The following is a 17,827-nucleotide window of genomic DNA, read 5'->3' on the forward strand; positions in this document are numbered from 1 at the left end:
TAAACCTTCTACGTATAAATTAATCACAATCTTTTTTGAAATTGTCTAAAATATTTTACTGTGTTATTAATGCACTAAATATTTTTTTTGTTAGTAATGCATTAAATATTTAACCTTAACATTTCAAGCGAAATGCAAATTTAGCCTTAACGTATGAAATTGTGCAAATTTAACCTTACCGTTCCAAAATAAAATCAAATTTAAATTTTAATCAAAATTCAATCAACATTAGTATAATTTATATTATATATTTATTTTTATAAAATAATAAATTCAAGTTTTTTATATATATTTGTTTGGAAAGTGGCGTGAAGCCATTACTAAGTAGTTGACAGTAGTTAACTCAATACTCATACAAAAAAAAAAGGATTCAAAGAAACACTAAATTTGTTTAAGTTCTTTCAAAGTTTTTTTTTTTTATTCGGTTTTCTTTCATAGTTCGCTTGTTTTTTATGTTGCAATTGCATTCACTCGTCTAGGTTGATTAGATACTTTTTAGGTAGTATTTTCCCAATTAAATTCTGCCGCATATATTAGAATTAAAACACGCTTAGATCTTCTCCTACCTTACTAAATAATACATTACAGAATTGTCCAATCTGTCTTTTGACTTAATCTTGGTTAAGTTGTGAGTTCGCTAAGCTAATTTTAGTACAATAATTTGTCACGCGACTTAAAAATAAATTCTAAATTTAATTTCAGTTAAAATATATATGAATTAAAGACGAAACTGGAACTTGTGGCCCAATGATTGAATCTCACTATTGACGTGGAGCATAATATAAGAGGCTATATCTTCAGCCGATGGTGTTGGGGTTGTTTCAGAGGATGGTAAGTTTTCGGTATTCCCTCGCCGAACTTCCTCAACCTTTTTCGCTACATCGGACATTTTCGGTCTCTGCTCAGGTGTCCTTACTGCACAGTTCATACCTATTTGTAACGTCATAAGAGCAATAGCTGCAAATCCGAGAATGCAGCCGGTTAGTACAATCCCAAGCATCGTAGATTCACTTAGTTTATTCAGTTTTCGGGATGGTTGAGGAATTGGAGGTTGAAGTGGAAGTGCAAGAGGAGAAAGTGCACTTTCTGATGAAACATCGATACCGGAAAACGCCGACTTGGAAACCTCGAAAGCGAACGAGGCAAAACTCCAAAGAAGAGAGTTGCAACGAAAATGAACAAAATATTCATTTTCGAAACACCAAAATATCTAATAAAAATCCTGCTTAAATCTACATGAATAAAAGAAAAATATGGATCAGAATTAGGCAAACTAACTGAAACTATTACAGTAAAATAATGTACAACTTGTAAAATTTCTAAAAAGGAATGATTGTAAAAACTTAGTGATAATGTGCAAAAGTACCCCCTAACTTTTATAGTCAGGAGCAATATTATTCTTAACGTCTAAAATATTGCAATTTTATCCCTAACACTGGCAGCCAAGAGCAATTTTATCCCTAACGTTGTCAAGTTGGGTCAATTTTAGAAATAATTCATTAAACTGTTTTCTCGGTCATGAATCTTGTCATCTATATTTCACATGTGAGGTGAGTCATTTTATCACTCATTAGCGACAGATCATAAACATATGATTAGACGTGGAAAAGAAATTAAAAAAATTTAAAAAATATACTATCTATTTTATGAGCTGGATAAAAAAATTCAAAATATTTCATCAAATTAATAAATATTAATCTCCAATTCTTTTATTAAACCACAGAAAATATGAAATATTTTTCTTTAAACGAACTGATATGTAATTTGTGCAGAATAAAGAACAAAATATCTGTGTTTTACAATAATATCTGAAATTTACCCGATTTGTCAACGTTAGGGGTAAAATTGCTTTTGACTGCCAATGTCATGAGTAAAATTACACCGTTTTAGATGTTAGAGATAAACTTGCTCCTAGCTGTAAACGTTAGTATTTTTGTACCTTATCCCTAAAACTTAACTAGCAACTCAATTGTAATTAAATAACCTTTTACCGTTAGTTATTCTTGGAATTAAAAGAAAATACCCTCGTTCTGATAGAATGCTGACGGAATGGAAACTTTTTTTTGTTTTATTTCTTTTGCAATTCTTGTTCTTAATTTTTAGCTTATACAATATAACTATTTATACTACACGAAAATTATAACTATTAAAAACCTAATAAATAAAATTTAATAACTCTTAAAGACTAATTAAGAACGTAATTTAACTTCTCATAATTAAAGTAACTTAATAACTCTTAAATACCAATTTAAGAAAGTAACTTAAGTAACTCTAATAATTACAAGTTAATTCCAACAGTTACTTGTTGACGTTTAAGACACCCTTACCTAACTATTTTGATAGGTGATAAAAGGACAACAAATTAGTAAATTACAAAGGAACATGAAATTTTATATTCGTGAAATTAAGAAAAACGTGTAATTTTCTCGGAAACTGAGTATATGAAAGAACTTGGTTATAATGACATCTGGGTTTCATCAAAAACTTGCATATGGTCCATTCCCAATCATAAAAAAAAAACTAAAAATCACATTCAATCATAACCATTTCTCTGTATCATTTTTTCTAAGAAAAACATTTCAAGTCTCTAATCATTCTGACTTTGATGGATTGAGTTCCTTATATTTTAGGGTCAATTACATGAATATCATAATTAAGTACAAAATTACAATTAAGTCATATCACCAAATTTAATTCTTAATACGTCATTATTCTTTATATATTATGATTTTACATCATAATTTAAAAATTCTAGATTCCAATTCATAAATAATAAATCCTATAAAATATATTCTAGACTTCTAATTCATAAATTCTAATCCTTAAATATATTAAAAGTACTGATTTTAACTAGATTGATATAATCCAAAATTATGACTTGACATAGTTGTAAATAGTTTTTAAAACATGAATTTCTGTGTTATTTTCCCTATATTTTATCTCAATATATCAAACCTTTATGAATATTTAATTCAATTAAAATATCCTTACTCAATTCATCATAGTATGAAATTATATTTTTTAAATTTATTTGTAAGCAGATCTCACGCATATATGTATATGTATAAATGATTTAACGGTTAAAAGATACAAGAAATTGGATGGTAAAAAATATAAAATTTCAAATGCAAATGAAATAAATAACATTTAGTATCTGAATTTTATATTTAAAACCGAATATATGGTCATCAAGAGTTTAATATAACAAAAAATATTTAAAAAAAAAATAGAGACTTAATATATCAAAATAAAAAATAAAAAGTTCAATTCATCAAAATGAAAATGTTCATGGAGAGATATATATCCACTTAGAGCCAGTTTGACATTGGTTTTCCAAACCCTAAAAACCGAATTTAGTAAATGTAAAATTGCTTCTCTTAAATGCTACTAAAGCTGAGAAAGCTAAAAATAACATTTGGCAAATAAAAAATTGTTTTTCTTAAACATTGGGAAAATTGTAAACGATGCATTTAGAAGAAAATATAATATATAAGAAAAGTTGAACTTTCACTAAAACAATGATAAAGTAATGGCCTTTAATTTTAAAAAGGTCATATCATAAATAATTGATTAAGCCATTCTTCTATGCAAATTTAAATATATACAGTATTATTGATAAAGGACTTTACCTCAAATTAAAAATATTGATTCTCTTTTCTTCTCTTCTTCTCTGCAACTCAATGGCGAAATTTTGTTTTTGTTAAGATTAGTAGGAGGGATTCTTATATATACTATATAAAACAAAGTAAAACTTGTACGTTTTGTTATCGTAATAAAGAAATTGATTTAATGACGTTTCAGTTAAATTCTTCAAATTCATTGCATTCTTCATTTTAGTTCTAATTTAGAATTGATCACAATTAATTTAATATTAATTACAATTTATAAGTTTTTGAATTAATTATAATTTGCTATTTTTTAGGGTGGTAATTAATTTAATATTAATTGTAATCTATTATTTTTTAGGGTTTTAAGTTTTTGCTTATTTAAATGATTATTTTCATTGTAAGGAGTTTTTGATTGAATAAGAAATTGATTTCGTTTTTCCAAAGTTGTATTGAATTTTAAAGGTTCGATAATGGGTATTCATTCACCGGATCAATGTTCTTTAACGTGTTCTTGTTATTCATATATCTCTTATATTAGTAGAATCAACATGTTTATAGAAACATAACTTTCTAGCATTCAACCGAATAATTCTGCTGCATCAACAAAGAATGTCAAGAAGATGAACTAAGAAGTGGGCAAAAAGCTCTCATTTGTTTGTGATATTTTTTAAGAGGATGAGTTCGAACCCGTAACCTCACACCTCTGACTTTAGATGTATACCAACTGAGCTATGCTCCTTAGGTAAAAGCTCTCGTTCTTTATTGCTGAGAAACATATATGTTACATGCCTTTAAGGCCAAAAATTAGTTATAATCCAAACTCTCAAAAAGAGAAAATAACTAACTTACAGCCTGTAAAAGTGTAAATACTAAAATACCAAAAACATAACATTTGTTTACTAATATTGTTAGGAATAATTGAAATTACGATAAACGAAAATAAGCAAACACACAAGAATTGTTTACCCAGTTCGCCACTCAATATGAATGACTACGTCTGAGGGCACTACCAAGCCAGGATATTTACTATAATGAATGAGATTCGGATTACAGAGAAATAGGTTACATTTATACCAGTTGGATCGCTGCAGTTGGGCACATCGCTTCAGTTGGGCCTATATATATTAGTCTCCATAAGCCCAACAATCTCCCACCTGGAGACTAAATCCGTCCTCTGATGGTAGTGCCATGCCTTTAACTTAATTACCAAGGCCAGCTGAAGCCATACATAGCTTCAGCTTCTCTAAGGTTACAACCTTAGTCAACATGTCTGCAGGATTCTCTGTGCCTGGAATCTTCATCAACTGTAATATCTTCCTGTCCAAGAGATGTCGTATGTAGTGATACTTCAACTCTATGTGCTTTGTTCTTGAGTGAAAGGCGGGATTCTTTGCCAAATGAATGGCACTCTGACTGTCGCTTTACAGAATAGGATCCTTCTGCTCCTTTCCCAACTCACGCAAGAAATTCTGCAACCATACCATCTCCTTACTAGCCTCAGTCACTGCAACGTACTCAGCTTCTGCAGTAGACAAAGCCACCACCTTCTGCAGCTTTGAAGCCCAAGAGACAGCAGTACCACCCAATGTGAAGACATATCTGGTTGTACTTCTTCTCTTGTCAAGGTCACTAGATGCCAAATCTGCATCCACATATCCTGTCAACATAACTTTCTTGCCCTCAAAACATAGGGCCTGTTCAGTGGTTCCCTTCAGGTATCTCAAAATCCACTTTACTGCTTCCCAATGCTTCTTACTAGGGTCTCCCATGAAACGACTAACAACTCCCACATCATGTGCAATATCCGGCCTTGTGCACACCATTGCATACATCAAGCTGCCAATTGCTGAGGCATACAGAGTTCTCTCCATCTGGACTCGCTCTTCTCTGCTCTTGGGTGAGTCATGTTTAGATAGCTTGAAATGGCTACCCAAAGGAACCGTAGCTGGTTTGGCATCTTGCATGCCGAATCTAATCAATACCTTCTTGATATACTCAGCTTGTGAGAGATACAACTTTCCAGCCTTCCTATCTCTTTCAATCCTCATGCCCAGAATCTGCTTAGCTTCTCCGAGATCTTTCATAGCAAACCGCTCAGATAACTGCTTCTTCAGTTTTATCACTTCTCGAGCACTCGACCCTGCAATCAGCATATCATCAACATATAACAGTAAAATTATATAGCCTTCATTCAATTTCCTGAAGTAACAACAATGATCAGCTTCACTCCTCACGAACTCAATTTCGTGCATGAATCCGTCAAATTTCTTGTACCACTGCCTTGGAGCTTGTTTCAGACCATACAAGCTCTTATTCAACTTGCACACAAGCTCAGCGTTATCAGACTCATAGCCCTGAGGTTGCTTCATATAGATGTCTTCATCTAAGTCCCCATGAAGAAATGTCGTTTTTACATCCATTTGCTGCAGTTCCAAATCTTCTGCAGCAACCATACTCAACACTAAACGAATAGTAGTCAGCTTCACCACTGGAGTAAAAACGTCAGTATAATCTATGCCATACCTCTGTTGAAATCCTTTCACGACCAGCCTTGCCTTGTAGCGTTTGCTACCATCAGCCTCTTCTTTGATTCTGAAAATCCACCTGTTTTGTAGAGCCTTCTTACCCTTTGGAAGCTCAACAAGTTCCCAGGTGCCATTGGTCATCAAGGAATCCATCTCATCATCTATTGCAAGCCTCCACTTGCTCGCATCCTCTCCACGAGATGCTTCCAAGTAGCTTTCTGGTTCACTACTATCTGTCAACAGCATATAGTTGCTTGTAGGTGTGTACCTGTCAGGTGCTCTACGCTCTCTAGTGGATCTGCGCAGTGTAACCGGTGGAGTTTGGGGTTCTTCTACCTCCTCCACAACTGTCTCCTCCACAACTACCTCCTTGCTCCCACCAGAATTCGTGATGTCTAGTTCCACGACCTCTGGTCCTGCATCACCAGTATCAGATGCGCCCAGACTATCCTTGTACATTATCTGCTCGTTGAAAACAACATCCCGACTGCGAATAATCTTCCTGTTCTGACTGTCCCAGAACCGATATCCGAAATCATCACCACCGTATCCAATAAACGTGCACTTAATAGACTTTGCATCTAACTTACTTCTCTCAAGAGGAGCAATATGAACATATGAATCACATCCAAATACTCGTAGGAAGGATAGATTTACCTGTTTGCCACTCCAAGCCTCTTCAAGAATGCCACTCTCCAAGGGACTCGATGGCCCTCTGTTGATCAAGAATGCTGCAGTGTTAACTGCTTCTGCCCAGAACGTCTTCGGAAGTCCGCACTTCAGCCGCATGCTTCTAGCACGCTCACACAGAGTTCTATTCATTCGTTCTGCAACTCCGTTCTCCTGAGGAGTTCCTTTCAGAGTCTTCTCCATGCGAATTCCATTCTCAGCACAGAATTCCTTGAATTCTCTAAGCTCATACTCTCCACCATTGTCAGACCTCAAGCACTTTACCTTCAAACCTGTCTCATTCTCAACCAGGGCCTTCCATTTTCGAAAGGAATCAAAAGCATCAGATTTCTTTCTCAGAAAATAGATCCACACTTTCCTGGTGGAGTCGTCAATGAGGGTCATGTAATACAAAGCTCCACCAAGAGATTTCACAGGTGCAGGACCCCATAGATCGTTGTGAACTAACTCCAACTTCTCTTTCTTCAAAGTTCTGCCACCCTTAGAGAAACTGACCCTTTTCTGCTTCCCAAAGATGCAATCCTCACACAGCCCAAGATCAGCAGATTTCAGACCCGGCAACAGACCCTTTGAATACAGCACTTTCATCCCCTTTTCACTCATGTGACCAAGACGACAGTGCCACAAATCTGCATTGACATTCTCCCTCACGACATCAATGCTATTGAAAACGTTGTCTGTTAAATACAACGATCCAACCTTCTCACCACGGGCAACCACCATGGCTCCTTTGGTCATTTTCCAAGCACCACCTGCAAAGATTACACAATAACCTTCATCATCCATTTGCCCGATTGACAACAGATTTCTCTTTAGGCCGGGAACATGCTTTACTCCAGACAGTTTTATCACAGATCCATTCGGGGATTTGATCGAAACATCTCCCTTCCCTACAATCTCCAAAGGCTCATCATCAGCAAGATAAACCTTTCCGAATTTCCCAGGGGTATAGTTTTCCATCAAATCTGCACTACTACATGAATGAAACGAAGCTCCTGAGTCTAATACCCAAGACTCCAGAGGACTTCTTACACTCAATACCAGGGCTTCTGCTGCTGTTTCTGCAGTTGACTTACTCAGAATCAACGCATCACCAAAATCCTCGCTGGTTGAATTCACTGACTTTTCCTTCTGTGGTGCCTTACATTCACTCTTGTAATGACCATTCTCATTACAATTCCAGCACTTGATGTGACTCTTGTCCTTCACAGGTTTCCCTCTCCCTTTGGACTTAGACCTGCCACGATTCTGCTTTGACCTGCGATCTGACCTACCCCGATTCTCTACATTCAAGGCTGATCCTGATGTGGAACCTGACTCTTTCCTGCGAATCTCCTCGCTTATAATCAAGTCTCTGACATCATCAAACCTAAGTTTTTCTTTCCCTGCTGAAGCACTTAGGGCAGTAACCGTGCCGCTCCAACTCTCTGGTAAAGAAGATAACAGAATTAAGGCTAATACCTCTTCGTCGAAATCAATATCTACAGAACTTAATTGAGTGATTGTCATATTAAAATCATTCAGGTGCGTCGCCACTGCTATATTCTCCGTCATCTGCAGATTAAACAGTCGCCGAATTCAGATGAACTTTGTTTGCCATGGAAGGCTTCTCGTACAACGAACTCAAGATCTCCAACATCTCCTTCATGGTCTTTGCCTTCACCGTGTGATGCGCCACGTTTCTGGACAGCGACAGGCGAATAACGCTCATCGCTTTTCTGTCCAATAGCTTCCACTCTTCATCATACATATCCTCCGGCTGCTCACCCAGAGGCTGGTACAGATCTTTACCGTACAGGTAATCCTCGATCTGCATCTTCCAGAAACCGAAATCCAAACCATCGAATTTCTCCACAGGGGTTTTTCCATCTCCCATCGTAATTACCCTCGCTCTGATACCAGTTGTTAGGAATAATTGAAATTACGATAAACGAAAATAAGCAAACACACAAGAATTGTTTACCCAGTTCGCCACTCAATATGAATGACTACGTCTGGGGGCACTACCAAGCCAGGATATTTACTATAATGAATGAGATTCGGATTACAGAGAAAGAGGTTACATTTATACCAGTTGGATCGCTACAGTTGGGCTCATCGCTTCAGTTGGGCCTATATATATTAGTCTCCATAAGCCCAACAAATATATCCTTTAATACTTTCCCTCAAGCTGATGAGAGAACCGAAGAGGATGCTCTCAACTTGCTAACATGATATTCGTATTGATTGACTAGCAAAATTTTGGTAAAATTGTATGCAACATGTGATTGAGATGGAACATACTCAGTTTGAATAAGATCGGACTTGATTTGATCACAGACAAAATAACAATCAACTTCAATATGTTTCCTTCGTTCATGTAGAACATGATTGAAAGCTATAACTAAAGCTGCCTGATTATCACATTTAAGATTGTTGGAGGCAAAAATTGCAGACCAAGATGTTTGAGAAGATTAGACAGTCAAGAAACTTCACAAGTTGTGAGAGCCATTCATCTATGCTCTGTCTCAATAGATGAATGAGCTACCACATGCTATTTCGCATTACATGAAATTGGAGAATTACTAAAAAATATATGAAACCTACAAGATAAAGGCCAATAAAATGCCTTGATTGATTGTGCCTACAAGATAAAGCAAAAGACTTTTTGTAGTATGCTAGTGGGATTTTGCACAATGAAGCAAATGTTGGATATAGTAATAGCAAGATAGATGAATTTGCCAACAAGGCATTGATAAAATTAGGGATCAAGTAGTGGATCTTCTTTGTCCATAGTAAGTTTGAGATGACTATCCATGGGTGAGGACAAAGGTTTAGAATGGATCATAAATTACTCTACAATGATACCTTTGGTGTATTTGTGTTGAACTAGAAAAAAGGTTGAATTAGATATATTAACCTCTAGACCAAGGACATATATAAGGGATCCATATCTTTCATGTGGAAAGCTTGAGCAAGCATAAATTTAAGATGATCAATGGCAGTTAAACTATTGCCATAAATAAGCAAGTCATCAACTAAGGTAAGATAAGAGTTATAACAGTTGAAGATTGATGCACAAACAAGTTATAGTCAAAGATGTGATAAGCTTTAGCATCTTGCCAATATTGTTTTACTATATAGACAGATATTTATTCTTCACATTCATTTTCAGATGTTAACATAATTCAGTATCACATTAGGAAACACCAAATTCACTGCATAATTATGAAAAAAAATTCAACATCACAAATGCATTCTTCTAGTTTGGTCATAAGCCATATCCATGCTTCATTATTTCATTTGGTCCAATCCCAAAAACAATGAGATAAATTTGATTATTACCATCTTTGCAAATCAAAATGTACAATGTATCAAGAAATTTACCTTTTAAAAAAGCTTTGTTAGCACATATAACAGATCAAATATATTCTTTAAAAACTCTAAGTGAAGGACCCATAGAAATGAAAAAGTACTTAAAGCGATCATCATCATCAGTTTCAATATGGGTAATTATACCTAGATTAGTACTCTTCAATGTCTCACAGTAGTCCGATAATAACATGTATGACTCTTTCAGTGTACAACATTGAGCTTATAATGCCTAATTTCTTGCTCTCCAAACTTGCATGTAAGAGAGGTTAATTGTTGATCTTTCTCGAAATTACAAATAATGTCCTTTGATCGATATACTATATCATCCTAATCAAACTTCTTTGTTAATAGTGTGCTTGCAACATGTTTTTCCGCTTTTTTGTGATGTGGTAATATTTGATTTCTAGAACAAGTGTGTTGGTCCATTCTATCACTACGCCAAAAAGCTCTTCAGCCGACGGTTCAAAACCATCGTCCCGTAAGAAATAAAATTATCATGGGACTCGATGCCATCTGATGGACCTTGATGGACCTTCAGATGACAGTTGGATTCTGTCATGTGAAAGCACGTCATATAACATAAGCCTATTAGTAAGCTGTCATATTACGCGTATTATAATGACAGCTTATTTATTATTATCGTCGCCTACAGGGTCATTGCATGACATCCTAATAATTAAGAACGACAATGAGATATATAAAAAATTGACATATTGATATTTGTGATTATAGTTTGTATAATAATTTGTCGTTTTAACTTGTTTCGGATGACATATGTCTTAATCAATTACGTCAATGGATTTATTTTCAGATGATAAATTCATTTATTTTTGTGTCTTTCTATTCTTGTTTAAATGACATTTTTTAATTAAATATGACTTTTTGCTTTCTTCTTCGAATGAATTTCTCATTTTTACCTGAATAATGAGACATACTTAAATGAACATGAAATTTTATATATCAATGGTTTTAAATTAATTAGAAAACAATGCTTATAATATATTTATATCTGTACAAATAAATCTCTGAATGTAATATAAAAAATAAAAGCAATGCATATCAAATGAACAAAATCGATCTTGATATATCTGCATATCTTAAAGTCATTATTGCAAGTAATCCCCAAATCTTAATATCCGCAAAACAAAAAAGATGTCACTAATACATAACATCATTTCACAAAACCCTAAACGCAGTACCCTTTCCCCTTCCACGACCTTTCACTTAGTCACCCTCAGCCCAGTATAAATATGAAGCTTTTCACTCGTTAAGTTCTACCACATTTTATACATGCAGACCTAGAAAACTTGCACTGTAATGGCTACCATTGGACGTGTTCAGAGACTGGTCTTATTGGATCTTTACATATTGTACCAAGGGAACCCAGGGTGGCTTATCGCCATCGAATGTATTACTGTCAATCCATATTTTCTTCTTTCTTCTTGATTTCATCTTTCTTCCTCTAATGATTCTTTGATCTTTGATGCTAACAGGTCATCTGGATGAAAACATATTACAATGGGGAGTCAAGATCAGAAACCCCAATTACACCCCTATGAAGGGGGTGTATTTCATCTCCGAATCTGCTTTTGGAGTTCCCAACCATACCTCCAATAGTGATAACAACTTATCTCATTAAGATATATGACCCTACATGATATTTTGTGTGTATATATATATATATATATATATATATATATATATATATACTAATCAAATTATCTTCCTAATATCAGTTTTACTTAAGGATTAGGATTTATCATCTTAATGTGGCTCATCAGGGGATGATTTCTCTTCCCCAGCTCCTTTCTTGCTCCTATCCCACTACCACGGTTAGATTTGCCACAATTTATCTAATTCTTTGTTACACATTTAATCATGTTTGAGATCTTTAATCTATGCATTTTGTAGTTGATGTGTCATATACATGCAGTGCTAATACAACCCTTTATTGAGGTGTCATTTCTTGCGCAAGAAGTTGCTGAGCAATACCTCAACAACAGGGGAGATTATGATTCCACTGTCAGGAGATAGACTGAAGAGTATGCAAAAGGGGTATGAGGGAAAGCACTAAGCAGTTCTACAACTCAAAGGTTAAGTTCCCCTTGGTTTTATAGTGAAAATGGAGAACTCGGATGCATTTGGGTTTGAACATTTAATTTGTTACATCTGTAACAATTTATATAATGCAAATGCTTGTCGACCTCAAAAGTAACATTTGAATAACTTTCATCCTCTCCGGGCCAATTATTTTCCCTGAAAAACTAATAGCAAAAGTCGATCAAGATCTAAGTCTTTCAAATTATCCTAAATGAACAGATCATCATTGAGAGAAAAAGATGTGAAGCGACAATAAACTAAGACCGATCTTGTTGAAGGTGGTGGAATCATCTTCCTAAGAGATATGCTCTTCAATTTTCAGGTTTATTTGACTTATTTCTCACCGTATCTACATGGCTTTTCAATTGTTTCTTCACTTTCTCTGTTGTTTGTTTTGTCATTAGGTGTTGTTTAATTTGTTTTCGATTTGTGAGTTCCTTTACAATCTTTGCCATTTGAGGATTTACTAACAAAATAGCATCCATTCTTATCAATTGAATATATGTCTGCAAAACCAGTTTCATTAAGAAAAATAGCATTACAAGCCTATGAATCATGAAGTCGGTACAACTATAAAACTCTGTTCTCATTTATCATTTTTTTTCTTCTTCCTATTTCCACTTGAATCTCTTTTTTCTTTTTGTTCGATGATTGACTCTTCCCTCTTTAACCTTTTCCAACTCCTCGATAACATCCGCCATTGTTGCTGGACGAGCTCCAAGATTTTCATTTATACTCTTCATTACTAGTTTCGTTATGTTACTAGTATCACCATCACTGCATCCCTCTTTCATTTTTTTGGGACTGCATGTCATTGTCTTCGTCGTTCGCCTTTTGCTCTTACCACAATATTATCGTTGTCTCAACTTGATTTTGCCCTTTTCCTCGAGCCGTCTCAACTTGATTTTGCCCTTTTCCTCGAGCCGTCTCCTTAACCGTGGTAAGCTTTATCGGCTTCAGTAATTGGTGGCCCTTCCTAGTGGCTTCTGTAATCCTCAGTCTAGTACTAGCAGAATCAATATCGCAAAGCGACATTCATCTAATTAAATTTAGTTACGGAGTTTTATTTTCTAAAAGCAAACTAATGCTCGGCCCGGGCGAAAGAAAGCACCTTTCTTTTTTCAATCCCGTATTGCATTATCTTTTTAAGACTTTCGTAAGGTGGGACAAGGGATCCTTTAGGGCATCACTTATTTGTGAATATAGTTTTGGAATAGTTATGTTACCGCTTATTATGAGAGCATGGGATGATAAATACAAGGTAGATAGATATATATATAGTTTTGGAATAGTTGTGCTACAACTTATTATGAGAGCAGGAGACTATGAAATAATAGGTTCGGGGAAGGACACGGCTAGAAGAAAATGACAAAATCAAGTCGAGATAACTACAACATTATGGTAAGAGCAAAAGTCGAACGACGAAGACAAGAACATGTAGTCCAAAAAAAAGAGGGATGAAGTGATGGTGAGGCTAGTAACATAACAAAACTAGCAATGAAGTGTATAAATGAAAATCCTAGAGCTCGTCCAGCAACAATGACGGATGTTATCGAGGAGTTGGAAAAGGTTAAAGAGGGAAAAGTCAATCATCAAACAAAAAGAAAAAAGAGATTCAAGTGGAAATAGGAACAAGAAAAAGAAATGATAAATGAGAACAAAGTCTTATAGTTATACTGATTTCATGATTCATAGGATTGTAATGATATTTTTCTTAATGAAACTGGTTTTGCAGACGTATAGTCAATTGATAAGGATGAATGTTATTTTGTTAGTAAATCCTCAAATGACAAAGATCAGAGAGGAACTCACAAATCCAAAAGAGAAGAAATCCAGTAACAAAACAAACAACAGAGCAAGTGAAGAAAAAATTGAAAAATCATGTAGATACGGTGAGAAATAAGTCAAAGAAACCTTAAAAATGAAGAGAAAGAAACCTTAAAAATGAAGAGCAGATCTCTCGGGAAGATGATTCCACCACCTTCAACAAGATTTGATCGGTCTCAGTTTATTGCCGCTTCACATCTTTTTCTCTCAATGATGTTGTGTTCATCGACTTTTGCTACTGAACTAAAGATCAATTTTAATTGTCCAAGCCGAGTCCAAATAAACCCAAGCCTGTCGACAAGTCTAGTTTTCATAACACTGATAATGAGTTGCTTTATTATTTGTCGGGTCTTAATTGGTTTGTTAGCTTTTCACGAGCTTATAGAACATCCGCTCACTTTGTATTTCATATGAATTAAACATAAAATATAGAAGGTTTTTAATATCGTTGGAAATTCTAGTCCCTGAATGTCCGCAACGGGGATCCCTAACTAAATACCTGAATATAAAAAAACTAGAAAAATATATAGGTAATTTAGATAAACGAAAATAAAAATAAAAAGATTGAGTTATAACCTAGTTGCAACATGGTTGCTTTCAAACGGAATATATTCTAAAAATGAATTAAGATCTATGGAGCACCGATACGGGTACACGTACGGGTACGACAAGGTACATTTCTAAAAAATACGAGATACGGGTACGGCGGGGATACGACAAATTTCATATATAATTATTAATAATATATATCAATTATAATGAAAAATTTAAAAGATATATAAGTATATAAATCACATTCATATAGTCATTATATAACCACAAATAACATCTATAATATTAACTGACAGCAAACAGAGATTGAGAAAGACAGAACACACCACGAACAGAAATGAGTCGAAGTCAATTTCCAAGTCCAAGTCGAAGAAGCCGAAGTCGGACAGAAGAGAAAGAGAGCAAGTTATGCGATTAGAACCAGGAGATTTCAATTAGGGTTCGTTTGAGAAGGAAGACTAAATCAATTTCTGTGGGTTATTTTTGTACCCGTATATTCTCAAACAGTGAGTTAGTGGGGGTGGGGTTAATTTAAGTTTTTTTTTAAATTTGTAATCCTTATACTTTCAAAGTTTTTCTAAAAAAATCCTTAATGTATCCCCGAAGTATCCCGGCGTATCCCCTAATTAAAAATGAAAAAGAAAAATGGGGATACTTCCCAGCTGTATCCCTGTTGTATCCCCATACTCGGAGTATCAGATACGTGTACGGTGACCTCCGAGAAGTATCGGTGCTTCATAGATTAAGATAGATTAAGTAAGACCTTTAACTAGGTTGGTTTACGGAACCTATGCAATTAGGAGTAGAAATTATAAAATAAAAAAAAAAATTGAAAGTTAATAAGTAATGCATGCACCGGTGATAGGAATTCCCTGCGAGGATGGAAATCTTAGATAATCAAAACCTTGGAAACCTTAAAAAAGTAAAGAAATTAAAAAGTTAAACGGGGATGGGGACACCCCGCGGGAATGGGGATTTCTCGCGGGGCGGGGATGGTAGCCAAAATTTTCCCCATATGTTATTCGGGGCGGGGACGGGGAATCCCCGATAGACCAATGGTCGGGGATGGTTAATGCAATCCCCGCCTCGACCCGCCCCGTTTACAGCCCTAATAATAAGGCAGACTGGACAAAAACCATAACCATAAATTAAAAAAGAAAAAAGAAAAGCAGTACCTTTGGGTGCAAGATTATGTAGAGTCTTGTAGATCCAAATCATAAACAACACTAAATTTTTCTTCTTCGAAACAAGATCCAATCATCTTTACCAAGTTAGGATGACTGAATAGACAAGATGTCGAAGTAGAGAAATTTCATCCTGAAATATGAGGCAAGTAATGTGTGTATTAAATATGAATTCACAAAAAAAAAAATTCCAAATCGAAATTGACCGATGAGATTCTCCTTTATAAGAGAAAACCCTGATATCATTATCTTCTGCAATTGAAGATTTAATAACTAGGACATTGGATAGAAATTAGGATTGGAAACGAACAACTTAAAAGGCATACTCTCTTTTTGACAAAATGTTGAATCCCCCTAGCATGCTATCAACCCTTTTTAAGTCGAGAAGTGGACTCAAGTTAGGAATATACCAAATCCTTTTTACATTATATTGCATTTTAAAGCAGCCAAAGAAATTGTCAAAGAAGCTAAGTTTGATGAACCAAATTGTTAGATCAAGAGAAATTATCCTAGAAGTTATTGAAAAGCACTTGAACAAATTTCGTAACTTTGGTGAAATTTCATCGTGTTATGGTCATCCTAAAAATGACAGAAAATGTGCAAGGTGCAAATAAAGCAATAGATTCTTGTATGGCCTTAGCCACAAAAAGGCAATGACTAGTCTCCGTTTGTTTTCAATTTTCGGAAATGCTTTTTGCCTTTTAAGTCCATTGAGGTAGAAAAAAAAGTTTTTGGTCAAAATTCAAAACAGTCGCCTTTCTACATAAAAATCAACTAATATCAGTCTATCAGTAACAGCACCAGAGGAACACGTGAAACAAACAGGCCCTCAAGCAAATTGAGATGCAAATAAGGCTTTCAACTCTCACCTTCCTAAACAATAAGTCTTAACACAAGTGTCTTCATTCTTAAATCATAACTTTAGACATTTAGAAAACTCACAATAGTTTACTGATTTGTAATACCTTTTACCTAAACCAAAATCATAACTTTTAGGAGTCTTTTCTAATTCAAATAGGAAAATAGTTGAATAAAATCACTAAAATAAGAAACCCAATTCACATCCTCCGATGTTTTCACACAGAAAATCACAAAAAAAAGAACACAAACAATAAAACAAATAATAAAATATGAAACAATTGAAGAGATATTAATGGTTACCTGAATACCAGAACGAGAAGTAGGCCTCTTAATGGTTACCTGCCAAAAGCCCCTTCCTCCTTTACCGGCCATATTTCGTCTAAAATATCACCGGAGAAAGACAAAACAAAACTCAGGAAACAAGATCCGCAAAGACTTTACAGCACAGATAGCAAAATGAAATTGGAAATGATATACAAAATTAGGCTAGCCAGAAACGAAAGCCTCAACTCAAGAAGCAAATAGAAAAAATAAACTAGGTCTAATTTAAAGTGCAGAAAAATTGAGAGAGAGAGACCTAAGAGCTGAAGTTGAAAGCCAAAAGAGGGAGGAAAGTGGATTCTGAATATTCTTTATATATATTTGGAAGCCAGATTTTGAATTTTGAATCTTGGAAACTATAATTTGGGTGGGAAGCTCCATGCTCCTTTTCATTTAGGTGGGTGCCAAAAGCCTCTTACCTTTAATCTTACGTGAAGACTATCAGAACACGCAATGTTTTAAAAACCAGATCGAACATCGAACCGGTGGGACAAAGGGTTCAGGGGTCAATGGGTTCAACTGATTGACCTGGTTCAACCGGATGACATCATAAATAATATATAAAATAAAATTTTAACAAGAGAGGCATCATCAATACACCACATCACAAATATAGATTAACAATTTAAAGAGTTATGTGCAGAAACAAAAGCAAACATTCACAAAACAAACAGAGATTATATACACATTTGAGGCATTTAATTGAAGGATATACACAAACAGAGGTTATATCAGTAGGAAATGTTAAGGATATACACAAACAAAGTTTAAACAACTATACTTTTCAAACTAACATACTAATGAA

At 34.8% G+C, this 17,827-nt stretch overlaps 1 protein-coding gene across 13 annotated transcripts in view; it reads right to left on the bottom strand.

Annotated features, from left to right (window-relative positions):
• Positions 1–587: 587 nt before the first annotated feature.
• LOC136202951 (uncharacterized) overlaps positions 588–17,827 on the bottom strand; it is a 34,330-nt gene continuing 17,090 nt past the window's right edge. For 8 of the 13 annotated variants that reach the window (XR_010674677.1, XR_010674678.1, XR_010674676.1 and 5 more), the window contains 2 exons: positions 17,002–17,080; positions 11,237–15,973 (listed from right to left, as the gene is read on the bottom strand). The gene's annotated coding sequence lies outside the window, so the exon portion shown is untranslated. Of the gene's footprint in view, positions 1,233–3,316; positions 3,671–11,236; positions 15,974–17,001; positions 17,081–17,441; positions 17,551–17,827 lie in introns of those variants that run through there. The other 5 variants (XM_065993966.1, XM_065993965.1, XM_065993960.1 and 2 more) reach the window with 5 other exon arrangements.

The sequence above is a fragment of the Euphorbia lathyris genome, chromosome 8 (assembly GCF_963576675.1).
Source record: "Euphorbia lathyris chromosome 8, ddEupLath1.1, whole genome shotgun sequence".
In the NCBI taxonomy this organism is placed as follows: Eukaryota; Viridiplantae; Streptophyta; class Magnoliopsida; order Malpighiales; family Euphorbiaceae; genus Euphorbia; species Euphorbia lathyris.